This window comes from Alexandromys fortis, unplaced genomic scaffold (genome assembly GCF_014885135.2).
Source record: "Alexandromys fortis isolate MF-2015 unplaced genomic scaffold, M_Fortis_MF-2015_v1.1 scaffold_191, whole genome shotgun sequence".
NCBI lineage: Eukaryota > Metazoa > Chordata > Mammalia > Rodentia > Cricetidae > Alexandromys > Alexandromys fortis.
The window spans coordinates 652,168-664,684 of NW_026068064.1; the positions used below are offsets into that span (position 1 = coordinate 652,168).

The 12,517-nt window shown below is 36.0% G+C and overlaps 1 protein-coding gene across 3 annotated transcripts in view; it reads left to right on the forward strand.

Moving 5' to 3' along the window:
- Positions 1-553: 553 nt before the first annotated feature.
- The window catches only part of Cdh18 (cadherin 18), a 319,968-nt gene continuing 308,004 nt past the window's right edge, over positions 554-12,517 (forward strand). For all 3 annotated transcript variants that reach the window (XM_050120488.1, XM_050120490.1, XM_050120491.1), the window contains exon 1: positions 554-702. The gene's annotated coding sequence lies outside the window, so the exon portion shown is untranslated. The remainder of the gene's footprint in view (positions 703-12,517) is intronic.

The following is a 12,517-nucleotide window of genomic DNA, read 5'->3' on the forward strand; positions in this document are numbered from 1 at the left end:
GACATCTCTCAGGCTAAACCGCTGGACTTCCTCAGTACTACGAATCGCTGATGGATGAGCTAGCAGTTGAATGTTTAGCAGGCTGTGACGACTTTGCACGGAAATATGAAAATTTATTATCAGCTTGCCACATCAGCGCTTACCCTGGCTGCCTCTGCTCTTTCCCTTTGCTGTATACTCCCACTCCCTCTGACAGCCAGCCCCTGCCTCTGCCCCTACTTTCCCATCCCCCCCTGCAGAGAACTGCTGGTCTAAACTGTCACAGTCCTGGCCGTCAATTTTCAAGAACACGGGATTTTTTTGTTTTGTTTGTGTGTTGAAATGATTCTTATTAACCTTACTGCTTTCTGTGTGACCTTGTCTATGGGACAGGAAGGGTACTAGTGCAGCCCCAAAAGTATGCACGCTGGGGTGTGGGAGAAGGAGGCAAAAAGGGGAAGGGAGTAGAGGGAGAGTCAGAGAGCAGAGGAAGGAGGAGAGACTGCGAGAGCCGAGCATCAGGCCGACAAGCGCTGCCAGCCAATCAGAGGCACGCTCAGGAGCTGCAGAGACCTAGCCGGGGAGCCTAGGGCTGGAGGTGCGCGCAGCCCAGCCTGGGCTCTCCGAGGACCGCGAGCAGCCGTGCCCAGAGCTCTGAGAATGTCCCCCCTCTGCTTCTCATAAATTAAGTTTCTTTCCACCAGTTAGAGCAAGTCAGCCAAGGTAAGGTTTCAATACATCACACTTTACTCTGTCGTGACATTCATATTTTTATACAATGGGACTGCTTACCCAGTTCGGAGTGAAACAGTATTGGTGAAAATCTTCCTCCTGGATGCTTTTCACAGGGTGCTGTGCTAATGGGAAAGTTGCAGCCCGCAGCCTTGCCGCTCGTATAAATTTGTGTTTCTTATGCCGGAATGCTGCTCTAGAGCCTCTGGAATGTGAAGCTTCTGATATAGCTGGTTTTGTGGAGATGTTGGTTTGTGGATGTGCTGTTATCTGCCTTGCTCCTGAAGAAGTTGGAAGGGGACTCTGCCAGGCGCATTGGAATACTGAGGGCATGCGATTAAGCAGCATTTATGTCTATCTATAAAAGTGCGATCCGCGTGATCAGAATCAAACAGGGATGTTGCAGTCAGATTTTCCACAGAGCTTTTTAATTATTGTCTTTCCAGTATCTTTAAAATTACATGGCATCTCCGCACTGGAACTGCTGCAGGAAGAGCCTTTCTGATTTGTTTTGCTTTTTTTTTAATTTTTATTTTTTTTTTTAATTTTTAGAAATTTGTTTGCTTTTCCTTTTTTTTTTTTTTTACTTTAAAAATGTCTTTCATACCTGTTTATGGAAGCCTAAGGTGAAACTTTTATGTTTTATAAAGGGCATAGTAATGATGCCGGGAGAGAAAGAAGCCTGCTGGCTGCTGTGATCACTAGCTAGTTCATTTGGTGTCTGCCTCAGTTTCTTAACTCTCAGGCATTCCCTTAACTTCCTACACTTGCTTTGTTCTGAGTGTGGAAATCCTCTAATTTTGTCTTTGTTTCCACATCTGAACAGCAAGGGAGATCACGTCCGTACTTGTATGTGAGTGTGCTGTGCATGCAGATGTGGAATCAGGCAAATCCTTTCTATGTAACAGGTGAAAACAGAATTTTACTAGTTAGGGATATGAAGATGTCCTTAACTCTGTTATCTGTTACATTAAATAAACGTTATGCTTGATCAAGCTAAGTGTTCCTTATGTTTTTTTTAGACTGGAAACTGAGCAAAATAAGAGTATTAGGGAAAATAGTCTGCTTTCTGGTGTGCTCAGGTGATGGCAAGTCTGCTTTGAGACCAGAGAGATCAGAGAAAGATCTTGTTATGCAGCCAAAAACCTAACTATATGCTCTGCTTGCGTTTTCCAGCCTTTCTTTATCTTTCACTCTGGTATCACCCACAGATGTTAAACACAGGGGGCTGCCCGTCTTCAATAACTGTTTTCTTTCTCAGTGCATAGTCTCCTCAAAGACTATATTCAGCCCTGAATCAAGAGTGTGAAATGCAGAGTAGATCTTGAACATACCTGGTAAGATGTAGGAGGAGGAGTCAGAATATGATACCAGAAGAGAGTCTGTTCTGTAGCATTCTGGTCTGGTCCAAGCTCCAATTATTATTGCAGTTTCTTTCAAGCTTTCTGCTATATTTGATTCTATATTTACAGCTAATGAATTAACCTAGAGTCAGGACCCAATTCATTCACTCTATACGGTATTCACTTAATGGGTTCTGGTCAATAATTACTTTATGCATTATAGTTTCAGTGTTTTTCAACACAGAGTGTTAACTTAAGGAAACAAATAGACAATGATGCTAATGGCCTCTATTGATTGGCTACCTGAAAACAAGGATTGGTACAAAATGAAGAAAAGCTGTTTCAAATGCAGCAGAAACGCTCAGCAGAAATAAGCCAATAGGAGAGGAGAATAAGACAGGAGAAGAAATGTGGTGGGAACTCTACTTCAAGCTGTGACTGATACACTCTGAATATAATTATCTATAGCAGTTGCAAGGATAGGCAACAGCTTCTCTGATACTTAGATTTCATAATGTGCAAACTGGTGATTATTATTACTCCTATGACCTTTGCTAAAATGGATATGGTGAAATGATTGGAGATTTAATTCTACAACATTATGAAATTTTAAACCAAGTGTGTTTCATAAACTAAGTATACAGTGTTTGTTTTTATTTGCTCCTAGGAATATGATTGTTAGGCTTTGAATCTCTCTCTGTGGCCCAATTTATATAAACTGCATTTTTAGAAAATTTTTGGTTTTTCTCCTCTGACTTTGGCTTATGGGTGGTTAGGAGTTGAAACCATCCCTTATGTACTTTTAAACTCAATATGGTGACATCTAAATATGCGTGTACTCTGCAGCACATTGAAAATATTGAGTACAAACCTTCACTTATCCTGAATAAGTTGATTGGGGTAGTATAGTCCATGGAAGAGTACAGACATTGAAAGCTAAAACTATTGTGCATGATGCTCTTTATACTTATTTAGAAAATGACAGTAAGTATACCAGTGAGCTAGAAAAACTATTGATGTGTTTCAGTCTGGGTGATCTGCCTATTAATTCTCTAATCACTTTGAAAATGAATGGATTTCAAGTTGTACATTTCCAATGAGCCCTTAGCACATTATTCTTGGACACTATCATAATACCATCCTCATTTTTTTTCTATGAATTAAAAGACTGACACTATAACATCCTATGCTAAAATAGAGTAGGGGAGAGGGAGAACACTGAAGAAACAGTTTACATGTTGGGATTACAATAGATGTTCCTTCAATTTGGTATTATTTAGATGACCCATTAAAAATTAATATTCTCATAGCAGACTATTTCTGTTCTCCATTTTCATTGCTTGGGGTGGAATGTTTGGTATGTATGAAATTGGTGGTGATGTTCAATCTAGTAGTTCTGGATGCTTGGTGTACTTTTGAGCATTCAAACCACTGTACATAATAGGATAAAACTTTTATTTTAAAGTAAGTTTTCATTGGTAGTTACAAGTAGCATAGTAGGAAAGTACTGAGTACCATGATTTGAAGATGGGACAGAGGTTGGGTGCTCCAGGCAGCGCTGTACTACATGTGAACTCCCTGTCATATATTTTTCCCCAATTTTCAACATGAGCAAAAATCAAACATATTAACTGATATACGTGTATATACTTGAATCTGTAAGGATTCAAGGCATTATTGTTATAATATCATAAGTCAGTGTCCTTAAAGTCTTGTTTGCTTAGGAGTATTTTGGAATGCTGCCTTCAAATTAGATGGTTGATAAAACCCATCCACTAGAAAGGTTAGTATTTTCTCTTCAAATAGTGTTCATTCATGAAGCAAAACTTTAATATGAAGTGTGCAATTTAAAGTTAGATATAAATTTTCACTTGTTTCATGTTTCTACTCTCATATATGCCATAGTCAATTTTTTTTTATGCAGAATTAAAAGTTCATAGATATGTGACCTGGTATTTATTTTTCAAAAGTAAGTGTTGAGAGCTTTCAAGATGACTCACTGCATAAGAATGAATGCTGGGATTTGGGTCCCAAAAATTCTTAGGCAAAATTGTAGCAGATGTACTGGTTGTTTGTAACACTTGCTCTTTTATGCAGAGAAGGATCCAGTTAAACTAACCAAAATTTGCAAGATACTGGTCCAGTGAGATGTCCTTCCTCAATATATAGAGTGGAGATCAATTGAATAAAACACCTAGCATCAACTTTGGGTCATTCCCTTCCTAGAGTATTTATATACATGTGCACCTGCATACATGTATGTAAACACTCACATACAAACTTATACACACATGAAAAGAAACTGCCATCATTAATTCAGGAATAGTTAGAATTAATTGTGAAATGATAAATTAATATAGATATACATATACCATTATGAATGTAAATGTAAAGAAAGCCTGTCTTGAAACACCAAAAAAAAAAAAAGAATATAAATGTGTGTTGACTACTAAGAGCCCTGTGTTCCTTTACAATTGGGCATTATATATTACTACTTTATTGAGCAATTTCTTCCCTTTAAGTTTATAATTCTTCCTTCCCTTTTCTCTTTCCAAGTAATCTCACATATTGCACCCAAGTCCCCTATAAATCCATGACTTCTTCATACATTTATTTTGCATGCAGATTGTATATGTATATATAGACTACCTGTATATAACCCATATAATGTAAATTGCATGATTAATCATTTAGTACTAATAAATGACTAGTGTGGTCTTCCCTGGGGATAAACACCTTCCTTCCTCCCATATTTTCCAGTGGTCTATGGTTTTTATATGTTGTTGAGGTTCATGGCCTTCTCCTCTTCTACTTTGGCATGAACATTGGCAAATTTTTTATTTAGCGCATTGTGGGCATCATATTCATGGGGCTTTATGGGGATAGCTTATACTATTACTTGAGGATACAAACTCACAGGAAAATTATGATCTTCTGACACTTAGAATATATCAGCTCCCTCTTAGGCAATAATGTTTTGTAGATGTATCTACCAGTTCAGAGTTCCACAGCTCTGAATTTTGATTGGTGTGGTTCTCTGTAGTGATCTGAGTCTGTTGCAAAAAAAAAAAAATTTCTTAATGAGAGATTAAGGGTTCACTTACCTGTGGATACAAGGACAAATATTTATAGTTGTTAGGGTATACATTGGTTTAGTACATTGGTAGTTGTAGATTCTCCAACAATGACCATGACTTCACCACACACTGAGTAGTTGGGTAGCCATGTTTCCAGTACCAGGAGTGGTTTCCCTGTCATTGAGCATGTCTCATGTCCATTTACATAGATACTGTTTACTGACAAGATATGCATGCCACTACTGCAACCTCATGATATCATGTCATGTGTATTTTTAATATAGTCCGTGGGCATCATACCAGGGTAGAACTGTTAGTGGCCTCACTTTTTGGAAGCATTCATGGTACTTTCTGTTTTCATGAAGGCTAGTTCTAGAAAAAGGTCCCTGGTCCTATTTCTAAAGTATATGGTGTCTGCAGCAATGATGATGTAACGTTCACCTCTGAGGAGTAACCAAAGGTGACAACAACCGACTATACATTTTGAGAGGATTGGCACAGCCCTAGTCTATAACTCAAAGCAGGACAAGGACCCCAATATGTTTGATTTTGGTTTATCATTGGAGACAGTTGCTAATAGCTTTGTATTATTATTATTAGAGTAGTATTAGGTTGGTATATATCTCTATGTTGATTCTTCCATATTATTGCATAGTTACGCTATCATTCTTTACTTACATATTAAAATACTTTATTGGAGATTAAAAGGAAGGCCAGTACAGAATAAATAAAGTAATGTATTGGTGCTGAAACTGTTTTGATTAGATGCATTTGTGAAATCGCAAGATTCATACAGAAAATTGAACAGATTGGTGTCCAAGTAAAGATTGTAGACAATTAAAAGTTGCCCCTCCCTCTGACAGCATGTGCAGATGTTGCTTTTGTGTATAAGGTTTTGATGTGTAGATTTTCTTTTTTGATAGGCTAAAAGAATTTATGGAAATCTTGGTAAACAAAGCTAATTGGATAATGGATAATACCCAAAAGTGTTCAATCAAGCTGTTTACTACAGTGCAAAGAAGAGTATGATCTGGAAATTCAAGATTGTACCTACACCATGTAAAGGACATGAAACTATGCTTAAAAAATACAGTTCAAGTGTTCTGGTTCCAACCACTAGAGGGGATTTAAACAATCATTACATTGTAAATGGGAGAATTTTCACATCAACTTTGATATTTTGAACTAATCTATGATTATTAGTATCTCACATGAAACATAATTAGAAGACATTGGAAGTTTACTGTATAATTGTTTCAATTTACCTGAAATCAGCATTCTTGTAGATCAATATACCTATCAAGGTTTAAACACAAAGTCATTGATTTCCTATAAATATTTGTGGTGGTATTTAACTATTTAAACTATTATCATAATGAACACTGAACTCAGTGTGGTATGGATATGATGAAATTATAATTTACATTTAAAATGTGTAGAAGTGAATTATTTTACAAGTTTTTTTTTTTATTATTAAATAAAGCACAATGTCTTTCTAGAAAAGGAAAGCTAACTTCCTTTTTGTTGACCTGCTGGAACTTGTCCTGGTGCCTCAGGGCTGTAATTAAAACCTGCTGGAGTCCAACATGGGTCCATTGATGTGAAGTCATGACAAACCTGGACAATAGAGACACTTTCTAAAACACAAAACAAAACAAACAAACAAAAATAACAAACAACCAAAATCAAAAAAAAAAGGAAAAACACTCTTCTAAAAAATATGAAGTAATGGAAAATGTGAAAGGGAACAAAATGAACAAAACTAATTTAAGTGTTTTAATAAATATCACTAAATATATATATATATATGAAATTGAAAATAGTATCATAAACCTTTTATATATTCTTATGTACTGAGATTTAAAATTCTTTTTAACAAAAATCTATTGTGCTAACAGATGAATTGAAACAATTACATGTTTCTGTTCCTCTTTTGTTGTTTATTAGTTTTTCTTTCTAAACATATGCAGTTAACTGTGTCTGTCTTTAATAAAGATGACACAATTTGAAGGAACAATGACAACATGCAGAATGACATTTTAGTCATCTCTCTTTTTCTGGTATTATGGAACATCTTTTTTTTAGGGGGTGGCTTCATTTGAACTCAAGATACCTGAGAAAACCTATGTGATTGAGTTTGGAAAGGAAGCCTAATTCCCAATGCTGTTACAATTTTGTCTTTTGGTGGCTAATTCTTCTCTGAGAAACTAATCACGTTTCCAAAAACAAAAGCAAAGCCCACTAAATATTTACTTACATTTTATGATACTACACATTAAGTTACAAATCTGTATCTTTAATTAAACAAGTTACAGTCTGATGAGAGTTGTAGTAAAGAAGACTATAATGAGCATTTTATGGTCCTAGAAAAATTATATGAAGAAGAAATAAAAGCGATATGGGAACACATGTTTAAAGAGGTAGATGGTGGCTAGGCATTTTATCTACTATGACTATGAAACCCTCACTAAAAAATAATGCTTTTAATAAAATCCTCCAAAAATTGTCACTATGGATGAAAGTAATTTCTGTGGAGTCACATTCCATGGACAGTGAGAAATGCAAAAGTCCTAGGGCGAAAGAACACCTGCCCTGTTTAAAGATCAGCCAGGTCAGCAGAGGCTGAATAAACAGCTATGGAAAGTCTGGAGGCATCTTCAAAATTCAGGTGTTAAAGTCTTAATTCCTAAGAAAAGATGCTGAGAAAGGAGATGAAACATAAGAATTTTAGGCCAAATGAGCCACACTTATGAATGGATTAGGGTTCTAATTTGAAACATAATTGGCATGGTGGCTCAAGTAGAGATTCTTCAAAATTTGGGAGGGCGAGGTAGGAGGCCTGCATGTTTGAGGCCAGTCTAGTCTATAACGTGAAGTCGTGTCTCAAACAGAACATATAAAACAAATAAATCTAAACAACAAAAATCAAATCACAGACAAACAAGCACTCAGGAATTGGTTTTCTCCTTTTTTTCTTTGAGTTGTATTTTAGATTCTCACATTCCTTATCCGAAAGGAAATGTGTTTATTCTTTTCCCCATCTGAGGCATTTGGATGTAGATGAATAAAAGAACCACAAATCATAGAAGAAAACAGAGTGAAACAACAGCTGAAGCCACACATGCTGGTCTGGAAGATTAGTGTTAGGAATTTGGAGTCTTTCTAGGGGAGCTGGGACAGCAGTCGAAAGTTCTGAGTAGAAAAGTGACATTATCTGTCATATATTTCTACAAGAAACACCACAGACTCTGTTGAAGTTACACTGTAGAGGAACAAGGACAAAAACAAGAAGCCAGTGACAGATGTATTCTGATTTCTGAGAAAGTCTGATGATGCCTAACAGCCAAGTGACAGAGAAGAAACAGGGAAAGGTTGGATTCTATATTTACATTAATAAAAAAGCTGGAAAGATTTGATGTGGAAGAATGCATATACAAATGTATTGGAAAGAACACTAAAAATAACAAATATTGTGTCCTAAAAAGAAAAATATAATTAATATAGCTTTTATAATAAGCAAGTTTTACAATAAGAGGAGAAAGAAGAGAAAAGGCTCAAACAGTACTTTATAATCCAAAGCATGAGGTATCCAAGATGGGCATCTATGTCTTCTCTGAAAGCAAAATCACAGGAGATTTGTGTGTGCAGACACCAAAGTAGAAATTATGGTTAGTGGAATGCAGTTAAAGGAAGAACAGTAATGTTGAAGAAAATATGTAAAAACAAGTCTATCAACTTGGAGAAATGAGGACTCAGGTTAGAAAGACTGATGGGAACTAAACTGAATAGGAAGATGTGCCTGCAGGGAGTAGAGAGTCTTAGAAATCCTGGAGAAGATAGATCTCTTTAAAAGATTATTGTTTTAGTTCTCATTTTTATATGGAGACACATTTCATTAAAACATAATCTTTAATCATCAATTTAGATGCTACAACATCATAGGTTATAAATCAAATAAAAAAGTCTACTTGTGAGAAAAAAAAAAAAACTCAACATTATTCCAATAGATCTCACTCACCTTGACAAAAGGCCCCTTTACAGAAACAGTGGAACCAGCAGGGAAGCACAGCCAGATGCTCCTCATTATTTCTGGCTCGAGAATCAGCCGCAAAGCAAACAGCTAAACCTTGTGGCCTCAAGCCCTGTAATTATATTCTGAGTAGGAATGATGGCTTTCAAGAAGAGACTATCAAACGAAATCTTGTATTGTTGAAAAAGTATGTCCATATAAATAAGACATATATTTATCTGTGCAGTGGTGATGCATGCCTTTAATCCCAGCACTCGGGAGGCAGAGGCAGGTGGATCTCTGTGAGTTCGAGGCCAGCCTGGTGTACAAGAATTAGTTCCAGGACAGGCACCAAAGCTACAGAGAATACTTTTTCTCAATATATATATTCAACAGCAAACAGCAACATTTCACACTATGGTTTTGTTTTGATAATACCTTTTTCAATAGCCTATACTAAAATTTAACCATCAATGGACACTGTTGAGAGGTGGAATGTGCAAAAAGCAAAGTGCTTGACTTTAAATGTTAGGACCTGATTTGATTTCCAGATCCATCATACACACAGACACACACACACACACACACACACACACACACACACACGTGTGTGTGTGTGACCATGTGTATCTGTCTTAAAACTGTGCAGGGGCTGGCGAGACATGAAGCTGGTGCTTGACAGCCAAGCAACTTTGCAGTATACTGTAGTTCAAACCAGCTAGGGAACTCATCTTAAAAAAAAAAAAAAAAAAAAAAAAAGTAGGGAATTATGCCTAAGAAATGACACTCAAGGTTGTTCTCGGACCTCTGTAAATACATCCACATACAAACAAAAGTTAGGTCTAATGAGAAGCTGTTTACTAAAAAGGGAGTTTTCCTAGTCACATGAAGAAATTGAATATACTCCCAAATGAACTCAGGAGAGTAGATTCAGACATCTACTCTTCTGCCATATGATTCAGAGCCAGGAATCCCTTATGAAAATCCAGCACCTTCCTCTTGGATTTGCTGGTGTCCCGAGCAGGGATAACAAAACTCTCTGGCCAGTGCAGATTTCTCATGCTAATGAGCCCTATTATAATAGCACAGAGCAGAAAGCTGATAAGAATATTTTACTTTGAATGAAGAACTTGCTTTAATTAAAAAAACTCAACACTACATTTTTTTAATTCAATTAGTTATATTGGTAGTATTGAGATATACATAAGTATTTTATTAATCAGAAATGAACATGAGAAAATCAAACTGTCTATGCCGCCTGAGTGCTGAAATTAAAAGCATGTGCCACCATACTGGCACAGAAATTAATCTTTTTGAAACACTTTTCCAATTTATTTAGTAGGTTGGCCTCAAATTCTTGATTCGATTTTTTCAGCCTCTGAAGCGATAGGATGGCAAACATGTGACATCACACCCATCTCTGGAAAGTTTTTTGAATGTGAAAAAAAATCACAAAAGGCCAGAAAAATCTATAACGATCAATGTGTTTTTTTTGTATACTGAATTGTTCGTTCTTCTAATCTAGAGTTATGTTGTTTAATATTTTCATTTTAGATATGACTAGGTTACACCATGAAATTAATCTCATTGTGTGTTAACAGCTGGAAAATTTTAATTCAACAATAAATATAATGAGAACATTATATTAGTTATGAAAACTTTTTCCCTTAATATTCTGATTAAGTGGCTGAACATTTAACTTTGCAATTTTACCTGTGATTTACGCCCAGACATTGAAAAGCCTGAGAAGCCTCTAGGTGCTTAAATCTGTACTTTTAGCAGCAAGGGAAAAAAATTACTGTAGTTGTAAATGTGATATTTATGCAAATATACAAGATTACTAAACCAAACGAGTATTTCAGAGACTAAAAGAAATTAAATTCACAAAGTATTACATGGTACACATACCACCACCACTATCAAACATAATGGGACTTCATAATTCCCCCTGTCTTTATCTTTTTATTCTTCTGTCTGAGGATATACCCTTTAAAATGAAACTTATAAATACCATAGAAGAAATTGACACCTCAGACCTGCCTAGTGGCATGAATATGCTGACGTTGATGTAAACTGAGTTGTGCCTCGTGTTAACATCTAAAGAAAAAAAAATCACCACTTGCATATCTAAACAGAAACTATCACTGAATCTGTTTGGATATTCCACTGACCTGTACTTATTTTCATCATGGAAGGATAAATTGAAAAAATTCAACTCACAAATGTGAAGAATATTCGCAGCTTGATAGATATCAGAACTTCTCACAGAAAATAAAATTCAAATTACCTAAAAAAAGGAAATAGTGTATGGTGTCTAGTGTAAATAAACTTTCTAATATTTATATCTAATATTTGTATTTTTAAAGCAGTAGCATGGCTGCCTACCCTGCACACTAGCGAATTCCAGAAATTATTGGAAAAACAAATGTTGGGGGAATACGCCACTCTTCCCCAATCTGATTTTAGGTGATCTTGGAAGGAGTGTGAATAACTATACGTCTGGAGCTCTGTGGACTTATCAGGGTGCTGACTCAAAAGCTGAAATACTGATCACGGAGGATATGCCAATGACCCAAGATGTTGGGGAGTAGCTTCTGCCACATGCAGAATCCATGAAATCGACATGTAGTAATGACTAAACTAGCACCTATCTTCCCTTCAAAAGCCCTTACTTATTGTGTCTCCAAATAAGAAATAGCTTTTCATGTCTTTTCCTCTTACATTTCTGCTTTAGTTCTATTAGCTTCTTTGGTGGCAATATTTATTGTAACAAATTAAATGATAAGGTTATTGTGTGGCTTTTCTGAGGGTGATGTGAAGAACTATTTACCCAGATAGGAAAGGCACCAAAAAGGGAAAGTATGATTTTATCCAAGTCTAGCGAAAGAGTTTGTTTGGAGGTATTTCAGTAAAATGGGTGACTCAAATGTAGTTGCCTTTTTCAAGATGCTGAAGGTCTTGTCCAATCCAGAAAAATGAAACAAAAAAGCTATACTCCGAAAGTTAACCTTTCCTTCCTTTCTTTAAATTATCTACTTTACTAAAATTTCCACATATTAATCATTAGTTTTTCCATCTATAATCTGTGATACAGTGTATATGTGGGGGGAGAGGCATGTGTGCATTGGAGAGAGAAGGATATATATAAAGACTATATGTATGTATACATATGTATGAACATTTATGCATACAGAGGCAGATTGATAGAAATACTTACATAAGCTTTGTTCAACCTTTGTTTACTAATTTTTCAATTCTATAGAACATACATTTGTATAATATTTATTAAATGATTGGCATTTCACAAAAAATATATCAACCTGGGCCTTTTCTTTTTTTACCCTTAGCACCATTTCTAACCATTACCCCCGGGTATG